This window comes from Salvelinus sp. IW2-2015, unplaced genomic scaffold (genome assembly GCF_002910315.2).
Source record: "Salvelinus sp. IW2-2015 unplaced genomic scaffold, ASM291031v2 Un_scaffold3178, whole genome shotgun sequence".
Taxonomy (NCBI): domain Eukaryota; kingdom Metazoa; phylum Chordata; class Actinopteri; order Salmoniformes; family Salmonidae; genus Salvelinus; species Salvelinus sp. IW2-2015.
The window spans coordinates 52,397-57,879 of NW_019944465.1; the positions used below are offsets into that span (position 1 = coordinate 52,397).

Below are 5,483 nucleotides of genomic sequence, written 5' to 3' on the forward strand. Positions count from 1 at the left end.
TTTTGTTTTTACACTGCTGCTACTCACTGTTTAATATCTATGCATACTCACTTTACCCCTACCTACATGTACAAATTACCTCGACTAACCTGTACTAGGTACCAGTACCCCCTGTATATAGCCTCGGTATTGTTATGTAATTTTATTGTGTTACTTTATTGCATTTTTTTATTTTGTTTATTTGGTAAATATTTCCTTAACTCTATTTCTTGAACTCATTGTTGGTTAACGGCTTGTAAGTAAGCATTTCACGGTAAGGTCTACCTGTTCTATTCAGCGCATCTGACAAATAAAATGTATTTGATTTGATAGTAAACGTTTACATTAGTCTACAAGACCTGTCTGGGCTGCCATGATTCATGTGACACATCTTGTCGTGAGACCCAGCTACGACGGGCTGGACACTGCTCTCTCCCTGGAGGTAATTCTACACTTTACAGTAAAACAATACAATTAAACATGGCTGCGTCTGACACCCTATTTCTTATATAGCGCACTACTTTTGAGCCCTATTTTTAAAAGTTTTGGGCTACGTAGAGAACATTTGCCATTTTTTTGTGACCAAGCAGACTTGAGGGAAAGTGTTCAATGGCTCGGATTTAAGCCACAATCATTTTAACCAGTACACCAACTAGTCTGCTAAATGTTCATTCATGTTCAAGAACATTCTTCCATCCGTGCCATTGAAAACGTTCTGCAGTCTGCCTTGTCAAAACGAAACTCAACCTGGTCTATTCTATCCCCTTACCATTTGAGTGAAATGAAACTGAAATAAAAGTATAGACGGACTGACCCAAATTATAACAAAATGATGCTATATATCTATAAATAAATAAAATTACGTTAACTACATTCTAATGAAAACTGCTGTCCCTCACAAAGCGTGTTACATCGAGGACACTGTGTGTCTGGAACACAACTGGAATTCAATAAAAATATGTGCGTAAACACAGTGAAATGAAAAGTGAAATGTTGTACTAATTTATACACTCCATAGAATGAATAATTTTTTTAATCAATGCCACATAATCGGATCATGAGAATGTTGAAAAAAAACGACATATTATATATTACCCTATCAAACATTTGCATTCGTAAAAAGTATTAGCCTACAGCAACCTTGGTTTATAATCAGCTACTGTGATATTAGATTTACAATTTCGTTGGCTTACAGGTTGTATAAACTTTCACTTCGTTACAAAAAAACACACGTTGCCCTGTGATTTAAGCTATTAGACAGTTTGATAAGCAACATTTCACGAGACACGACTCACCTGCATATCACACTGCAGCTTAATGACAATGCATAATCAAATGTTCCAGCTACAGTACTAAATGCCATTAGGATGAACCATGGAGATGCAACGCAATCGTCGAGGAAGAGAGAGGTGAGCGTCGGTCCTTTTTTAGACGAATAATGAGTCCTGTCGGCTGCAGGCCTATTTCTTCAATTATTGACAAAATACACTACCAACTAGAAAACGGTATTCATTCAAACAACAATCTCTTCACATTCACAAGTAGTTTGAATACATTTACAAAAAATAAATACATCACTGGTTAAAACTAGTATATAACAAAATCGTGAAAATTGGGCCTTTGATCATTGCATTTTATGCATATGATAGTTTACTTGTGTGTATATATATATATATACACAGTCGTGGCCAAAAGTTTTGAGAATGACACAAATATAAATTTTCACAGTCTGCTGCCTCAGTTTGTATGATGGCAATTTACATATACTCCAGAATGTTATGAAGAGTGATCAGATGAATTGCAAAGTCCCTCTTTGCCATGCAAATGAACTGAATCCCCCAAAAACATTTCCACTGCATTTCAGCCCTAGCACAAAAGGACCAGCTGACATCATGTCAGTGATTCTCTCGTTAACACAGGTGTGAATGTTGACGAGGACAAGGCTGGAGATCACTCTGTCATGCTGATTGAGTTTGAATAACAGACTGGAAGCTTCAAAAGGAGGGTGGTGCTTGGAATCATTGTTCTTCCTCTGTCAACCATGGTTACCTGCAAGGAAACACGTGCCGTCATCATTGCTTTGCACAAAAAGGRCTTCACAGGCAAGGATATTGCTGCCAGTAAGATTGCACCTAAATCAACCATTTATCAGATCTTCAAGAACTTCAAGGAGAGCGGTTCAATTGTTGTGAAGAAGGCTTCAGGGCGCCCAAGAAAGTCCAGCAAGCGCCAGGACTGTCTCCTAAAGTTGATTCGGCTGCGGGATCGGGGCACCACCAGTACAGARCTTGCTCAGGAATGGCAGCAGGCAGATGTGAGTGCATCTGCACGCACAGTGAGGCAAAGACTTTTGGAGGATGGCCTGGTGTCAAGAAGGGCAGAAAATAAGCCACTTCTCTCTAGGAAAAACATCAGGGACAGACTGATATTCTGCAAAAGGTACAGGGATTGGACTGCTGAGGACTGGGGTAAAGTAATTTTCTCTGATGAATCCCCTTTCTGATTGTTTGGGGCATCCGGAATAAAGCTTGTCCGGAGAAGACAAGGTGAGCGCTACCATCAGTCCTGTGTCATGCCAACAGTAAAGCATCCTGAGACCATTCATGTATGGGGTTGCTTCTCAGCCAAGGGAGTGGGCTCACTCACAATTTTGCCTAAGAACACAGCCATGAATAAAGAATGGTACCAACACATCCTCCGAGAGCAACTTCTCCCAACCATCCAGGAACAGTTTGGTGACAAACAATGCCTTTTCCAGCATGATGGAGCACCTTGGCATAAGGCAAAAGTGATAATTTAGTGGCTCGGGGAACAAAACATTGATATTTTGGGTCCATGGTCAGGAAACTCCCCAGACCTTAATCCCATTGAGAACTTGTGGTCATTCCTCAAGAGGCAGGTGGACAAACTAAAACCCACACATTCTAACTAACTCCAAGCATTGATTATGCAAGAATGGGCTGCCATCAGTCAGGATGTGGCCCAGAAATTAATTGACAGCATGCCAGGGCGGATTGCAGAGGTCTTGAAAAAGAAGTGTCAACACTGCAAATATTGACTCTTTGCATGAACTTCATGTAATTGTCAATAAAAGCCTTTGACACTTATGAAATGCTTGTAATTATACTTCAGTATTCCATAGTAACATCTGACAAGAATATCTAAAGACACTGAAGCAGCAAACTCTGTGGAAATTAATATTTGTGTCATTCTCAAAACGTTTGGCCACGACTGTATATATATATATATATATATCTTATAACCTTTTTATTAAATTAATCATAATTAAATCTGTATTGCATTCCCACAAACTACGAACAATCAAGGGAGTAAGATCTAGTGAAACGAGTCATTGCCAAAATATTTGCCTTGTGTATAGACCCTGCCAACTATTGCCCATGGAATTTCATGTTAGGTAACTGATAAACTATGCTCCAGATAGAGCCTGTTCTTAGTCTTTGATCAAGGATCAACATATTCCAACCCTGTGTGTGTGGTGGGGGGGATTATCTTACCCTGTATCAGTGTCAATAGTGGTCCTCTGTAGCTCAGTTGGTAGAGCATGACGATTGCAATAGGATAGTGGGTTTAATTCCTGGGAACACCCATATGTGCATGCCCGCACAACTAAGTCGCTTTGTATAAAAAAGTCTGCTAGATGGCATAATTATCATATTATATACACTTAACCCTATTCCGATAAACTATTGGCCCATTGTCTGTATACAGTATGTATTTACTATGGATGCCCATTATTTCCTTCCAAGGCAGCAGCTACTCTTCCTGGGGATCTTCAGTTTCTTGGCAATTTCTCGCATGGAATAGCCTTAATTTCTCAGAACAATAGACTGACGAGTTTCAGAAGAAAGTACTTTGTTTCTGGCCATTTTGAGCCTGTAATCGAACCCACAAATGCTGATGCTCCAGATAATCAACTAGTCTAAAGAAGGCCAGTTTTATTGCTTTTTAATCAGAACAGTTTTCAGCTATGCTAACATAATTGCAAAAGGGTTTTCTAATGATCAATTAGCCTTTTAAAATGATAAACTTGGATTAGCTAAAACAACGTGCCATTGGAACACAGGTGTGATGGTTGCTAATAATGGGCCTCTGTACGCCTATGTTGATATTCCATTAAAAACCTGCCATTTCCAGTTACAGTAGTCATTTACACCATTAACAATGTCTACACTGTATTTCTGATCAATTTGATGTTATTTTAATGGACAAAAAATTAGCTTTTCTTTCAAAAACAAGGACATTTCTAAGTGACCCCAAACTTTTGAACGGTAGTGTATCTGCAAAACAAAATCCATGTGTACGTGTGTGTATAGTGTGTATTTTATAGTGTGTGTGTGCATGAAGATGAGGGGTGGGAGGGCTGTATCATGAACAGTTGTCAGAATGAGGACTGTCAGTTTAGAGCTTTTTCTCATTGGTGTTATATAATTAAGCAATAAGGGCCGAGGGGGTGTGGTATATGGCCAATATACCACGGCTAAGGGCTGTTCTTACGCACAACGCAACGCAGAGTACCTGGATACCTTAGCCGTGATATATTGGAAATATACCACAAACCCCAGAGGGGCCTTATTACTAATATAAACTGGTTAGCAATGTAATTAGAGCAGTAACAATACATGTTTTCTCATCCCTGTGGTATATGGTCTGATATATCACAGCTGTCAGCCATTCTGGGCTCAAACCACCCAATTTATAATGGAAAATAAAGCATCTGATAATGTTTCACCATCTTTTTGATGTGCTGCAACATGAGCTCATCTATTATCCCAAACGTGTTGCAGAGCCAGGCAGTCTGAAAGATGTGACCTATGACCGGGGTAGGAGTGGGGCGGCTGAAGACACCTTGCCAATGGACAGTTCCTCAGATGAAGAGGTAGGGTTTTCTGTTCCTCTTTCACCGGGTGGTCCTGTTATTTGTGAGCTGGTTTAATAAAAACGCCCTTTTCCTTCGGAACTTGTTTTTCCTGCGCCTGACTCCACACCTACATCTCCTTGGGGAGATTTGACAATCAGTCAATTTAAATAAATAAATGAGGCCCTAATCTATGGATTTCACATGACTGGGAATACAGATATGCATCCAGCACACCTCCAGGCTGTGTAAGGGCTATTTGACCAAAGAAGGAGAGTGATGGAGTGCTGCATCAGATGACCTGGCCTCCACAATCACCTGACCTCAAACCAATTGAGGTGGTTTGGGATGAGTTGGACCGCAGAGTGAAGGAAAAGCAGCCACAAGAGTGTGCAAAGCTGTCATCAAGGCAAAGGGTGGCTATATAAAGTATATTTTGATTTGTTTAACACTTTTTGGTTACTACATGATTCCATATGTGTTATTTCATAGTTTTGATGTCTCACTATTATTATTCTAAACAAGTAGTAGAAATAGTAAAAAGAAAGAAAAACCCCGGAAAGGAGGAGGTGTGTCCAAACTTTTTGACTGGTACTGTATAATTGAACTGACAAGGTTATTGATTTCT

General features: G+C 39.7%; 1 protein-coding gene and 1 pseudogene across 1 annotated transcript in view; one reads left to right on the top strand and one right to left on the bottom strand.

Moving 5' to 3' along the window:
- Positions 1–1,391, bottom strand: part of LOC112075460 (up-regulator of cell proliferation-like) — a 29,611-nt gene extending 28,220 nt beyond the window's left edge. The window contains exon 1 of the mRNA XM_024142460.1: positions 1,275–1,391. The gene's annotated coding sequence lies outside the window, so the exon portion shown is untranslated. The remainder of the gene's footprint in view (positions 1–1,274) is intronic.
- Positions 1,392–2,020: 629 nt separating this feature from the next.
- LOC112075461 (up-regulator of cell proliferation-like) overlaps positions 2,021–5,483 on the top strand; it is an 11,942-nt pseudogene continuing 8,479 nt past the window's right edge.